Here is a 15,540-nt window from a genome sequence, read left to right as displayed (position 1 = left end):
ATTCACACCTAGCAATGGCAGAGCTTTGCTGTTTTAGCGCATTATTAAATGCACATTTTTTTGCAGCATTTTTGGACAGCACAATTCATTTGCTCCAAAAACACAGCAAAGTAGCTCCTGTAATTTTTTTTGGAACCAACTTTGGCGTGTTTTTTGAAAGCACGGTTTTAAGTGTTTGAATGCGTTTTGTCACGTGACAGAACACTTTTTTGTGCATTTGGGGCTCAATTGCTATTAATGGCACCCAAACATGCATTGTGCATTTTCATGCAATTTTACCGCATTCCTAAATCACAAGGAGAATCATGCAATTCTGCCAGCAATTTTAGAATTCCCAGTTAGCTGTAAAGGGGGAGGGGGGGGGGGGGTTACACTGTGGCAGGTTCTAGAGTAAATGTTGCAATATACAGTGCTATAAGTTAATAAATTGATAAATAAACTGCTAGTATCATGATCAAAGACAAGTTGCAATACCAGTGGGAAGCTCACACAGAAACCAGCAGGATAGGAACACAGGGAGGTCACTCTGGCAGATGACGTGGGCTCACCTGAGGTGTGGAGTCTAAGTACTAACCGGTGTTTGCCAGAGCTCCTGATGGTGGATATGGATTTTGCTGCATGTTAGTACCAGGTTGTGGTCCTCAGGATTGCCCCACCAGGTGAGAAAGCCGGGGTCCAGTAGCTGATTAAGCAGGTAAGGATCAAGCAGAAGCATAGTCGTTAAACAAGCCAAAAGGTCAGTAACGAGTAGTTGCAGGTTAGGATCAGGCAGAAGCATAGTCGGGAGAACAAGCCAAGGGTCGATAACAAGTGGTAGTAGAATATGGACGGCAGCAGAGAAGACAAGAGCAAGATATTGGCTGACAGAGCACAATAATCTGGCAGGAAGTGCAGAAGCATGGCTTAAATCAGGACGTTCATGGGAGGCGCAAAGAGTTCAGGGTTCAAGACAAACAAGGTTTAAGATAGGATCATTCAAGAAATTGTCCAGGGCACTGTCCAGCATGCTAGGTAGCTCACCAGAAAGAGACATCACCTGACACAGCAGCGATTTCAGGTTCAAATTCAGGCCCTTACACCTAGCACATGGTAAATGCACAAATAAATGTAACATCCCCTTTATTCTTATGTAAACATAAAGTGACCAGTGCAATTTCAAACAATGGTGACCGCTTATGACAATAACCTAATGACAAAATGCGTCGGACAGGTCTAGTCATGGGAAGTCATACCACACAGAGTACCTTCATGTACCAGGCTGGGAAAGCCATTGGAGCCAATATCTATTACCAGAGCACTCTTTTTTTTTACCTTTAGTGCCAGGATTGGGCACAATCTATTGTACGTGCAATGTTTCACTTTTATGTATAGTTTTGAACTTATCCAATGGTTTTATGCTATGGGATTTGTGTCTTCTCCTGTTTATGAAAATTAGAATTATATGGAAGGAGGTTTCTGGCTTCTGAAATAGAGATAAGTGCAATAAACCTACTTAATAAATTAAAGGCTTTCATGGTCTAGTGAATGCTCGCCATTTTCGGCGATTTATCTGCAGCATGTTTTAAAAGGTGCCAAACAGTGGAAGATGGAGTCACAGTGTGGAGCAATGTTTGGACACTAAAATCTGGAGATATTCTGGCGCTCCAATTGACCTTACGTTGTTAGTGAAGTCCACCAAAATAGGTGAGGATGCATTCAAGGTGGGCATAGAGGTGTGTGAAGTGATACACTTTGGATAATGGGTTTTAGGCACAGAATACACATTCAGATTTGAACTATGATTTTGGCCATGGCTTTTTCATGGCATTGGTGTGGAGCACTTTAGAGTTTTTGCACATTGGACATTTATTGAGCATTGTTTTTTTACTTCCGTGACACCTTAATATTATATCATTATATGTCTATTTATGTGGTTTGCTACACTTCACTTTGCATTCCTTGAAGGAGCCCTGCCCTAATTATTTGAGATTTTTATGTAATACTATATTAGTGATTGTAAATATTTTTTAGTTTATATTATAGATTTCACATATACAAAGAACCCTTTTGGGGATATTGATGTTTTCAGTGCAGGGGTAATGTTCATATTATACTGTTTAGACACTAAAGCTGGAATTTAAGAGCAGCATATACTGTATGTCCAGTTTCTTATTAAGCCGGAATGCATTAATATATGTTACATGTTATGTTTGAAATTGCACAGGACACTTTATGTTTGCACAGGAAAAGGGGAGGTGTTACATATATTTGTGTATTTACCATTTGTATGATAGTACCTTATTTTCACTTTATTAAAGTGTTTCTAAAAGCAAAAGGTTTTTTGCCTTCATACATTCTATGCATGAAGGTAAAAAACCTTCAGTGTGAAGCTCCCACCCCCCCCCCCCATCCCTCCTATTACTTACCTGAGCCCCCTCTTAATCAGCGATGTGCATGAGAGCATTGACTCTCACGGGTCTCTCCCTCCTCATTGGCTAGTACAGATGGAGCCATTGGCAATAACAGCCAGTGAGGAGGGAGAGGGATGGGTCTTATAGACACACAGAGGCGGATTGGGAGCGGGCACACACTCACCAGAGGGGGAGCCAAGAGCTCTGACGGGGACCCGAGAAGAGGAGGATCAGGGCTGCTCTGTGCAAAACCAATGCACAGAGCTGATAAAAATAACATCTTTGTTATTTTAATTTTAAATCTGAACCTTTAGTAACACTTTAACTTATAGCACTGCATATTCTAACATCTATATAAGATATCAGGGAGATATCAAACACAGCTGATGATGGTCTTGTTTATAGTGTAGGGGAGTATGGGCATTTAATTTAAAGAATGCGTTCACCTTTGAGAACATGTTACATGCTCCACCTGTTTTTTAGGGTAACATGTTGCCAATGATGAAGTCGCTGCCCGATTCACCACCCCCACCCCCCGTGATAGCAGGTAGAAGTTCCGCATACTAGGTGTCATTTTTTAAATCAGTGCTCTGCTCACATGTGGCGGCATCATTCATTTACACAGCTCTGTGCATGAATTAACTACAAGCCCCAACATGCTGTGCGTCTGTCAGCTTGTAGTTCTCAATGAACTACCATGGTGCTGCACAGTGTGGGGTTGGTGATAAGGCCCACACCGTCTCCATTCCCTGGGCCCTGATGGCGTGATGTAATTGTAATGCCGCTTACACACGATTGGATTTCTGGCCAGAAAAAGACAGATGAGAGCTTTTCATCGGAAAATGCGACCGTATGTATGCTCCATCGGAATTTAGCTGTCTGAATTTCCGCCAGCCAAAAATTTATAGCATGTTCTCAATTTTCCAGATGGAAAAACTTTCCATCGGTAATTCTGATAGTGTGTATGCAATTCCAACACGCCAAAATTCACGCATGCTCATATTCAACTACGTGACAGAAGCTATTGGCTACTGGCTATTGAACTTCCTCTTTCTAGTCCCGTCGTACGTGTTGTATGTCACCACATTGTAAATTATCGGAATTTGGATAGGAAAAAGGGAAAGGGGAAAAAAATGGACAGCGGGACTTTGCATGAAACAGATTGCTTGGGGTGAATTACTTCAATCAATCTAATATAATCAATTACTATTTTATTGGAAACACATCGGGAGGTAGTACAGTAGGTATATTAATAGTAATCAAGTATATGATGTACAAAATTAAATAATATAATTAATATAATGGTCGCATAGTTCAATAAAATTCATGATACAATAATAATAATGAACATGACACAGTAAACAGTAAACCAGCAGTACATTCCAAAGTGTATATATAATAGCCAATAAAATGGATTAATGATTGGAGTAGACCAAACCCATAGTGAAATCATGGCCGCCAGGGCATGGCGTTCATTGGTAAAGAGCTCGACGCGTTTCGTGGATCGTCTCCACTCATCAGGAGCAGCTGTATATTGGAACACCTATGATAAATCATATATTAGAACAATAATCAATGGTAATTGATTAAATACATAGGCAAAGAGGGGGAGCATACCAATGGTCCTAGCCACTCTTACCTATGGATGACAGATAAAATATATGGTGAATAATGATGATGGTTTACATCAGAAAGCATTGGAAGGACCTTTCAAATAATCTTTATGGTCCGGTTGCTAAATCAGGGTTGTCACCCCAGCTCCCGGGGAGGCTACTATACCCCTTCCAATGCTTTCTGATGTAAACCATCATCATTATTCACCATATATTTTATCTGTCATCCATAGGTAAGAGTGGCTAGGACCATTGGTATGCTCCCCCTCTTTGCCTATGTATTTAATCAATTACCATTGATTATTGTTCTAATATATGATTTATCATAGGTGTTCCAATATACAGCTGCTCCTGATGAGTGGAGACGATCCACGAAACGCGTCGAGCTCTTTACCAATGAACGTCATGCCCTGGCGGCCATGATTTCACTATGGGTTTGGTCTACTCCAATCATTAATCCATTTTATTGGCTATTATATATACACTTTGGAATGTACTGCTGGTTTACTGTTTACTGTGTCATGTTCATTATTATTATTGTATCATGAATTTTATTGAACTATGCGACCATTATATTAATTATATTATTTAATTTTGTACATCATATACTTGATTACTATTAATATACCTACTGTACTACCTCCCGATGTGTTTCCAATAAAATAGTAATTGATTATATTAGATTGATTGAAGTAATTCACCCCAAGCAATCTGTTTCATGCAAAGTCCCGCTGTCCATTTTTTTCCCCTTTCCCTTTTTCCTATCCAATATTGGGGATGGAGTCTTGTGTACTGGATGGTCACGGCTCATATAAAGTCCCATCTGTTTTTTAAGTTTTATTTTCATTTCTGTCTAAATTATCGGAATTTGATGTGACCATGTGTAGGCAAGACAGCTTGAGCCGAATTCCGTTGGAATTCCGTAGAGAAAACAATCAGAGCTTTTTCCGACGAGAATTCCGATCGTGTGTACGTGGCATTAATAGTAAAACTGCATATACGAGCGAAGGGAAAACCTCTCCTAGAGAGCTGAAAAGGGGAGCAGGATCCCGTCCTGAAAAACATAGGTCAAATGGGTCATCCCAAATGTCTTCCATCTGTTATCACACTGCAAGGGTTAACTGTTCCCCTATTCATCATTACCCTAGGCAAAGCAGAATGTTAACCCTTGCAGTGCAGAGGGTGATCCACTGCAAGGGTAACATTTTTCATTCTACGAAGTTCAGCTTTATCACAAAACTAAAATGTATACTGATACCATTCATAAACTTTCTGGGGAGTAAATATAGATCTAAGAAAATTTGGGGCAAGCAGGGACATGACCCGTACAGATACTGCCAATACTCCATGATTTGTTGTGGTTTAGGATCCTTGCTGTTTCTGTTGAGTTGAGTATTTACTGCTCATACAATTGGCAGAATTCCAGGGCAGACGAACCTATTATGTGCACGCATATTTCACAATCAGTGCCCTGGGCCAGTGCTGCATTAAAGGAAGAAAAAAGGGGAAAAAACAGATGTTTCTTCTTAAGACACAAAATAAGTAATTTGTATATTTTGTATGCCGAACAGGTCAGGTTGTTCTGATTTAGACGAAAGTAATACTAATGAAAATATTTGGGTTTACTAATTTTCTCCATGAGCAAAGGGGTCAACTAAGATACATAGGAAGCTCCCGAAGAGGACATTAATATGACTCAGAACACATTTATCTGCTACTGATGAAGAATTTGATGAATTCACGGACAGAATTTGGTATATGCCATTTCAACATAAGATTATAAGTGTGGCAAAATGACTTCATACATTTACTTTAAGAGACATATGATTAAAATGGTTAATCATTTTTACAGCCAAGTGATGGAAACCAGTCATTCACAAGCCTATAAAAATAATTTAACTGTGGATATAAAACGTGTATCTCACAGGATGGTTCTAACTCTTTCATTCTAAACACAATTATTATTTTTATAATTATTTAAAATACTGTGATGTCTAATAATACCCAAAAGCCAGAAAATGTCAAAAACAGATTGCCAAAAACCTAAAAGAGTAATGCAACCTAAAGCAGATACACTATATTGTCAAAAGTATTTGGATACCTACCTTTACATGCACATAAATTTTAATGGGATTACAGTCTCAGTCCGTAGGGTTCAATATTGAGTTGGCCCACCCTTTGCAGCTATAACAGCTTCAACTCTTCTGGGAAGGCTGTCCTCAAGGTTTAGGAGTGTGTCTATGGGAACGTTCGACCAATCTTCCAGAAGCACATTTGTGAGGTCAGGCACTGATGTGGACAAGAAGGCCTGGCTCGCAGTCTCTGCTCTAATTCATCCCAAAGGTGTTCTAACGGGTTGAGGTCAGGACTCACTCGTCCATGTCTTTATGGACTTTGCTTTGTGCACTGGTACACAGTTATATTGGGACAGGAAGGGGCCATCCCCAAATTGTTTCTACAAAGTTGGGAGCATGAAATTGTCCAAAATGTCTTGGTATGCTGATGCTTTAAGCGTTACCTTCACTGGAACTAAGGGGACACGCCCAACCCCTGAAAAACAACTCCACACCATAATCCCCCCTTCACCAAATGATTTGGACCAGTGGACAAAGCAAAGTCCATAAAGACATGGATGAGCGAGTTTGGGGTGGAAGAACTTGACTGGCCTGCACAGAGTCGTAACTTCAACCCGATAGAACACCTTTTGGGATGAATTAGAGCGGAGACTGCGAGCCAGGCCTTCTCATCCAGCATTAGTGCTTGACCTCACAAATGCGCTTTTGGAAGAATGGTCAAACGTTCCCGTAGACACACTCCTAAACCTTGTGGACAGCCTTCCCAGAAGAGTTGAAGCTTTTATAACTGCAAAGGATGAGCCAACTATATATTGAACCCTACAAACTAAGACTGGGATTCCATTAAAGGTCATGTTCGTGTGAAGGCAGGCATCCCAATACTTTTGACAATATAGTGTATATCAGATTTTGAAACTCTATAGCAGGTTGCATTATATGGTATGCAAAGACACCTGTGCAAAAACGTGGGTTCTCCTTAAACACTTAAAATTGCTAGTCAGCAGACATTACATCCGAATAAAGATCATCTTCATAGGAAGTTTGCAGGGCATCAAAGGTAAATTGGGCATCCTACTTTGTTCCAACTCTACTACTGCTTGACCCTCACTGCCATCAAATTTTCTAATATTACCAATACCAATAAACCAGCTTTTATACCAGAAACATTAAAAGATAAGTGCACCTTATTCAAACCCAAAACAAAACTAGGATTGCCCTTCCCAACCTTTCAAAGCAAAAACATAAATGGAAGCTTATACTGAAAAACTGCCCAAGTTCTGTGCAATGTTTTTCTCCCTCAGCATTTTCAGTGTTCTTTTAAAGCCTATTGATTCTTTGGGCCTGGTAACAGACAATAACCTCAAGCTTTATCTTAAGATGGTCATAGACGGAGCTAAGTATTTAGTCAGTGTTGATGGGGGAATCCCTCTCTCCGAGCCATTGTGTTGTACCTCAGATCAGCCTGCCCATACAAGGCTCGAATCTCCATTCAAACAGTCTATGGCTGGCTTTATAGCCGCAATAATCGCTTTGCTCTTCCAGCGGGAGAGCACAGTGATTAAAGCTATAAAGCCGGCTATAGATAGTTCGAATGGAGAGTTAAACCTTGTATAGGCAGGCTGAATGTACCCAAGTTGATCGATCGATTTGAGTACAACGAGCCTGTCAGATTGTACACGTGGTTATTGCTAGCAGCTATTATAACCACTACCAGTAATTACTGTGTTCTCCTAGCGGGTCGGGCAGGGGAAGCCATCCCTACCAGAAGAACACAATGGCTCCATAGGAGAGATTCCCCATCAACACTGACTGTGTTGCTCGGAGAATCAAGTGATGTTCTTTCCTGCAACCCGTGGTTGCAGGAAAGAAGATTGCTCCGTCTATGGCCAGCTTTACAGCAGCTAGCAATAATCACATGTAAAATCTGACAGGCTGGTTGTACAGACTGCACATACATGGTTCGAATATCAGCCAGTTTCTGTGGAGCCAGCCGAGAATCAAACCATCTATGGCCAGCTTTAGTGTACACATTTAGAAAATGCAATCTTTTGCTATACGGAAGTCTAGCATATGAGCAGGGTACAGCACAAGATGTTAAAAATGCAGTCAAGTTGATCAGCAGTAGAAAGGTGAGCCCTCGTAGATCTTGAATACCTGGGCCCTTTGTGATTTCTCTGCTGCAGTGTAATCTACCCATAAGGAGATGCATTACTGGTTAACATCTGCCATTTTTTTTAGACTCTCGAGATCTAGAGATCCATTGATTTCTCCCTAAGTTTGGCCTTGCTGCACTTTTCTCTAATACCACTAGGTGGCCGGGTACTTGGTGGTACTAGATATGAGGAAGGCAACCCAAGGACAATTTATGGGTATATGGGGTATCTAAGCCAATGGACAGGGGTTTTCTTGAATCTCTTGGCCTGCTGGGAGCACCTATATATTTGGGTGGAGTCAGGTGATCTCTGTTCTGTGATGCCTGGGTGGCTGTCTGGGTGGATGTGTGTCGTACGCCCCGGGCTGCTAGAGATTGGACCTATCCCAGGGGCATCTGGCTGCCAGGCTGTGTGAGAGCCTATCCAGAAGTAATAAGGCAGCGCAGGGTTGGGAATGCAGCTTACAGTCCACCAGAAAGGGACGGTTCTGCCGGCCAGAGAACCTGTTGTGGTCGGAGGTAGAAAGAGAGCTGTCGCCACTAAGGGATTGACCACTTTTACAGGGACCACAGTGAGTAACTGAAGCAAGTAGCGGAGCAGTATTCTTACTGAATGAACACAGTGGAGAATCGGGAAACTTCAGGCGGCAATCAAGTCAGGGACCCAACCAGCAGAGGTTACGTTTGCAGAGCAGCCTTGTGTGTCAAGCTAGGGACCAAGCCTGTCAGCAGGGGTTAAGCTTGAAAAGTATCTGGAGTGTCAAGCTAGGGACCCAGCAGAGAAGCGTGGGTGACGCTTGAGGGAGATACCACTGCACAGGTTATCCTCACCATAAGAAAATGCAGAAAATGTTTTCTTTGCAAAAAAAGTGAGTTATTTTGGGCTCTCTCTTGGATTATGGAAGTAGATTCCCAAATTATTCCTCTTGTATCAGGGAGGATGGAATCTTTTCTCGTGAAGCCAAAAAATTCCTTCTCCTCACTGTCATCAGCCACCTGCACCCCAAAAACATGGCTACTGTGTTCCATTGATCAAGAGGAGGCTAATAGATTGAATTGTGAGTCAAAAGAAGGAGGAAAGAAAGAAGACATTACAGGTGAGTGGCTACTTTGTGCCTGGGAGGAGTATAAAGAAAAATAGTTTCTTATCTACTTTACCACCTTCTTTGCCATTAACACTGGTGGTGGTGGTGGGGGGGGGGGTGGCTCCCCAAAGCCTTTTCACACTACCTCTCTGATATTTGCAACCAAAAAAGGAAGATCTGCAAAAGGTGGCCAGCCTATACTCTTAGGATTCATGTCTTACTTTTTTGTTGCTGACTGCCCTTACAACACTTGCTTTTATGTATTAATCTGTACATATTAAAAGACAAAAAAACTATTACTTCCAAGTGCAGAAGCTTTGCCTCTGAAGTTATCTCTGCCTGTCCCTTTTTTAAATAAATGTAATTAAAGGAAGAGAAAAATTGTGCAAAAGTAAAAATTGGCTGCTCTGCACCCTTGAGGAAGGGGAGGAGGAAAAAAATGCACAAGCAGTCCAAAATAGGTGACCTCTATGTGTACTGGAGTAAAAAGAGAACAAAAAGTGCACATTAGCAGAACTCTAAAGCTCCGTACACACGAGAGGACTTATGTCCGACAGACTTCCGAAGGAGTTCTGCCGGAGTTCCGACAGAGTTCTGACGGACTTTTCGGCTGAGCGGACTTGGCCACACACAATCACACTAAACTCCGACGGATTCGAACGTGATGACGTACGACTGGATTCGAATAAGGAAGTTCATAGCCAGTAGCCAATAGCTGCCCTAGCGTCGGTTTTAGTCCGTCGGAATAGCATACACACGAGCGAATTTTTCGAAGGGACCGGGTCCGGCGGAGTTCCGTTGGAAAAATTTGAAGCATGTTCCATATTCTAAAGTCCGTCAGACTCTGGTGAATCAAAAGTCCGTTGCAGCCCACACACGATCGAATAGTCTGACGGAATCAGTCCGTCGGACTTTGGATGTTGAAAAGTCCGCTCGTGTGTACGGGGCTTAAGCCCTTGTACACACGGTCGGACATTCCGACTGAAAATGTCCGATCGGACCGTGTTGTTGGATAATCCGACCGTGTGTGGGCTCCATCGGACTGTTTCCGTCTGAATATCCGACCAACAAAGTTTTAGAGCTGGGATATAAAATTTTTCGACAACATGATCCGATCGGACTTTGTCTGATCGTTTGTTATGAATTCCGATCGGACAAAGTGCCACGCATGCTCAGATCAAATTCCTAGACCAAAGCTATTGGCTACTAGCCTGAACATAGTCCCCTCGTAACGAAATAACGTCACCACATTTTGAACGATCGGATTTTCCGACAACTTTGTCCGACCGTGTGTATGCAACACTAGTTACGGACGGATTTGGTTGTCGGAATGTCCGACCGTGTGTACAAGGGCTAAAAGAAAATAGCTGGTATGTGCCTTTGAGGAGGAGGAATGTCTGCCTTTTGCTGCTGACTTCTTTCACTAAGGTTCTCCTCTCACCAAACTCTTTGGTGCATAGTCTAAGCCAGTATTTCTCCATTCCGGTCCTCAAGGTGCCCCAACAGGTCATGTTTTCAGGCTTTCCATTATTTTGCACAGGTGATTTGATCAGTTTCACTGCCTTAGTAATTCCCACAGCTGTTTCCTCTGAGTCAAATCCTGAAAACATGACGTGTTGGGGTGCATTGAGGACTGGAGTTGAGAAACACTGGTCTGAGCAAAAGCAATCCTTGCTAGTCAGGGAGAACATTTAATCTAGCAGGAGGCTTGAGAATTCAAGTCATTTCTGAATCTTAGTATATTCAAATTAGCTTTCTGGACCTGATTACATTTAAATTGGATAATTTGCATTGCTCTATTTGTGGGATCTATTGTTTCCTTGTGAACCTGCAATTCAGCCCGTCTGTTACTTGCATATTGCCATGTTTGCTCATAGTGCTAAATTGTTTGCTTTGTAAGTTTGTTTTGAGAACCCTATTGCTATAATATAACCCCCCTGCAAAGGCAACTCAATATCCATGCACCTAAAAACTCTGATATTGTGTCGAAGCCTCACATTTGCAACAATAGCAACTAGAATAACTCATCATCTACATCTCTCACCCCTCTGCACCCAGAATACCCCCATTCACAGATCTCACCCCTCTGCACATGGAATACCCACCATCCACTGCTCTCACACCTTTACATCCAGCAGCATCCTTCCTTCCTATCCATAGCATTACCTCTGGTGTCCTGCACTCCACATTCTTGCTCTCACCATGGGTGCTGCACGTTCAAAAATCCCTCTCACGGCCCCGCTTGCTCTCCTTACAGACGTCAACACAGCTCTACTTAGCAACTGCCAGTGCAGCCTTATTTTTTTTTCAAACACACAGACACAGCAGCACACCCTTATGCAGCAGTGGGCAATAAACCATGACCAGCAAGTGTTGTTGGCACCCGGAGGTCAAGCCAGGGGAAACACACACAGGAAGGAATCAGCTGTCAGCAGAACAGGGAGAGAGATCGGTACAATGGGGCAATTACAGAATGATGCCTTGTGTCTGTGTCTCTCCCTGCCACAGCTAAAAGCCATCTTTCAGCGGCTGCAGAAAGAAACACAGACACAGGGCATCTTTCTGTAATTGCCTGGGCAACCGATACCCCTGCACTCCGGGCCCCTGTGTGCCTGGGCTCCCTACAGGAAGACCAGTGGTACCCCCCTATTGGCAGTCCTGATCTTAGTTGTGGAAGTGTAGCTTTATAGCATTGATATGTAAACTAAATTCCCAAGTGTAGCCTGCTATTTAAACTGCCTAATGTAGCGTATGGTGTTCACTTCTGCACTCATGGATTGGAATGGATAATGCACAAAATAAATTGAAAACTCTTGCTTGTATTCCTAAGCCAGATAAATATTCCATGAATGATTTGTTAAGACAGTTTAAAATATAGCTGCTAATAACTTTTTAAAGTCACTACTCATCAATGGCCTCATTTATTGTCAAGCATGTGAATAAAATGAAAATTTTGAATGTTCAGATTTAACACATGCTGGGTAATCATTGAAAAGAAAAATGATTTAATCACTATTTAAGCAAAAAAAATAAAACATGTGTATTACAGCACAAAACAAAAGATGGAAGACTACTGTATGAACTGAAATACATTCAAAGTAAGTCATCATTGTGTGAAAAATGATTTGTAATTCTGGTCAGTCAGTCTGACCTACATACCACTTGAACACTACAGAGTAAATATAATGATGGCTATATTTTGGTTCAAGTACAGGTTCTGGATAGTTGAAAGGCATTTCTGCAACCTTCAGGAGTCATTTAAAGCCTACTGCACCTGTAAAAATCAACCTTAATTTTTGATCCCCAATTATTTTTAATGCATTTTGCCAGGATGATAAAATTTCAGTAAAACATCCTAATTTTCATAAAAATCTTAGGAAACAAAAACTTTTGATCTTTCTAATCTCTGCTGATTTAGGGAGCAGTAACATAGCTTCGGTACAAATCCTTGAGAGCACAGGGACAATATGATAGCTTGGCTAGCAGAATTTAGAAGAGATAGAGAAGTTCTGCAGGCCATCTTATGTAATTCTTGCTTTATAGGTTTTTATTAGTGGTAGCACGTTAGATATAGTTTTTTTTTTAATTACATAGCAACCCCCAGTATCTGGATCCAAATCGTATACTCAATTCTGCATCTAAAGGGACAGTGCATTTCCAGCCAATACTTTTTTTCTTACTTTGGAACAGAGTAGGAAAATGTTTTGAACACTTGCTGGGTTTTTACTTTGTTAGACAGAAATTTACCCTCACTTTCTGTTCTGCTGACAAAGTTTATCCAGATAGGACGTGCGGGGAACTTTCCAACAGCAACAAAATGTGTTTATTTATAAGACCTCTTTCACACTGAGCCACCCTGGGTGTCAGCGGTAAAGCGGCGCTACTTTTAGCGCCGCTTTACCGTAATTTTAGCGGTGCCATTCGGCCGCTAGTGGAGTGGTTTTAACCCCCCCCCCCCCCCCCGGCTAGCGGCTGAAAGGGGGTTAAATCCGCCAGCAAAACGCTGTTGCAGCAGCGCTTTGTCAGTAGTATGGTGGCGCTGCCCCATTGTTTTCAATCGGCAGGAGCGGTGAAGGAGCAGTGGAGGAGTGGTGTATTCACTGCTCCTCCACCACTGCAAAGAAGCTGCTGGCAGGATTTTTTGTGATGCCTTGCCAGCACAGCGTTCCAGTGTGAAATCACTCAGGCTTTCACACTGGGTTTGCAGCTGAGGCTTTTTTCAGGCTCTATGCATCCGCTATTTTTAGGGCTGTAGCGCCTGAAAAACACCTCCAGTGTGAAAGGGGTCTAAGAGAAGGGCAAGCTCAAAACTCCTGTTTCTCTGTGCCCCTGTTGAAGATTGTACCTCACTACTTGTCTGGTGAAATTGTTGTCAGCAGAACAGGAAGTGAGTATAAGTATTATATATTTACATTTTTATATCCAAAGTTTTTTCCAGCTTTACTGCAGTTATTTGAAATTTGGTGGAAGGCCTGATAAAATAGGAGAACATTGTCTTTTAGTGCAAGGTCTGCTTTAAAGTGGTTGTAAAGACAGAAGTTTTTTAATCTTAATGCATTCTATGCCTTAAGCTAAAACACCTTCTGTGTGCAGCAGCCCCACCTCAGCCCCCCTATGCCCTTGTACACACGGTCGGAGATTCCGACAACCAAATCCGTCGGATTTTGTCCGAAACTGTTGCATACACACGGTCGGACGAAGTTGTCGGAAAATCCGACGTGATGACGTTATTTCGTTACGACGGGACTACGTTCACGCTAGTAGCCAATAGCTTTGGTGTAGGAATTTGATCTGAGCATGCGTGGCACTTTGTCCGATCGGAATTCTCGATCAGAGTATGTCCGATCGGAGCATTTTGTCGGAAAATATTTCCGGCAAGTTGGAAAAGTTGGTCCGACGGATATTCCGACGGAAAAAGTCCAATGCAGACCACACACAGTCGGAATATCCGACAAAACGCTCCGATCTGACACATTCCGACGGAATCTCCGACCGCGTGTACAAGGGCTAACACTTACCTGAGGTCCCTCTCTGTCCAGCGATCTCCACGAGTGTGTCAGCCGACTCACCTTCCTGATTGGCTGAGACACAGTAGCGGTGCCATTGGCTCCCGCTGCTGTCAATCAACATCAGCTAGCCAATCAGGGAAGAGAGGGGGGGCGGATCGGGTCATGGTTCCATGTCTGAATGGACACAGGGAGCTGTGACTCAGCTCAGGTGCCCCCATTGCAAGCTGTTTTCTGTGGGGGCACTGAACAGAAGGGAGGGGCCAGGATCACAGGAGATGGACCCAAGTAGGGGAGGATCCGGGCTACTCTGTGCAAATCCAATGCAACAGGGCAGTTAAGTATAACCTGTTTTTTTTTTTTTTTAAAGGAACAAAAACAAGATTTTACAATCACTTTAAAGCCCAATTCCACACACAAGAAAAAAAAACTCCTCTTGCAGTAATAAGTTCAGATAGTGTCTGTAGTGTAGTGACGGTTGAACACCGTCTATTTGATTGTGTTACTGCCAGTTTAACGCCATGTAGTTTTGCGTGCGTTACTCACAGTTTAACGCCATATAGTTCTGTGTGCGTTACTGCCAGTATAATGCCATATAGTTTTGTGTGTGTTACTGACAGTTTAACGCCATGTAGTTTTGTGTGCGTTACTGCCAGTTTAACGCCATATAGTTCTATGTGTGTTACTGCCAGTTTAATGCCATATAGTTTTATGTGCATTACTGCCAGTTTAACGCCATATAGTTTTGTGTGTTACTGCCAGTTTAACGCCATTTATTTTTGTGTGTGTCACTGCCAGTTTAACGCCATATAGTTTTGTGTGCTTTACTGCCAGTTTAATGCCATTTACTGCTGTGTGCATTACTGCCAGTTTAACGCCATTTACTTTTGTGTGCGTCACTGCCAGTGTAACGCCATATAGTTTTGTGCGTGTTACTGTCAGTTTAACGCCATATACTGTAGTTCCATGCATCACTGTATGTTTGGCGCACTATATTGCAGTATATTATATTGCAGCCAGTGTGTCTGTGTAGTGTGAGTACTCAAATTAAACAGGAAGTAAACCCTGATGAATTTACTTCCTCTTTCATTTCCTGCAAAGGCAAAGCATAATGGACTACTATGCATCGCATAGTAGTCCATTATGTGTCACTTACCTGACACAGGAGCCAGCGAAGTCACCGCTGTCCCCTGTAGTCCGGCGCATCCATCTTCTCGGT

This window comes from Lithobates pipiens, unplaced genomic scaffold, assembly GCF_037356315.1.
Source record: "Lithobates pipiens isolate NorthernLeopardFrog02 unplaced genomic scaffold, aLitPip1_a1.2 Scaffold_18, whole genome shotgun sequence".
In the NCBI taxonomy this organism is placed as follows: Eukaryota; Metazoa; Chordata; class Amphibia; order Anura; family Ranidae; genus Lithobates; species Lithobates pipiens.
The sequence above is the reverse complement of the archived record's forward strand: the minus strand, read 5'-3'. Positions refer to the sequence as shown.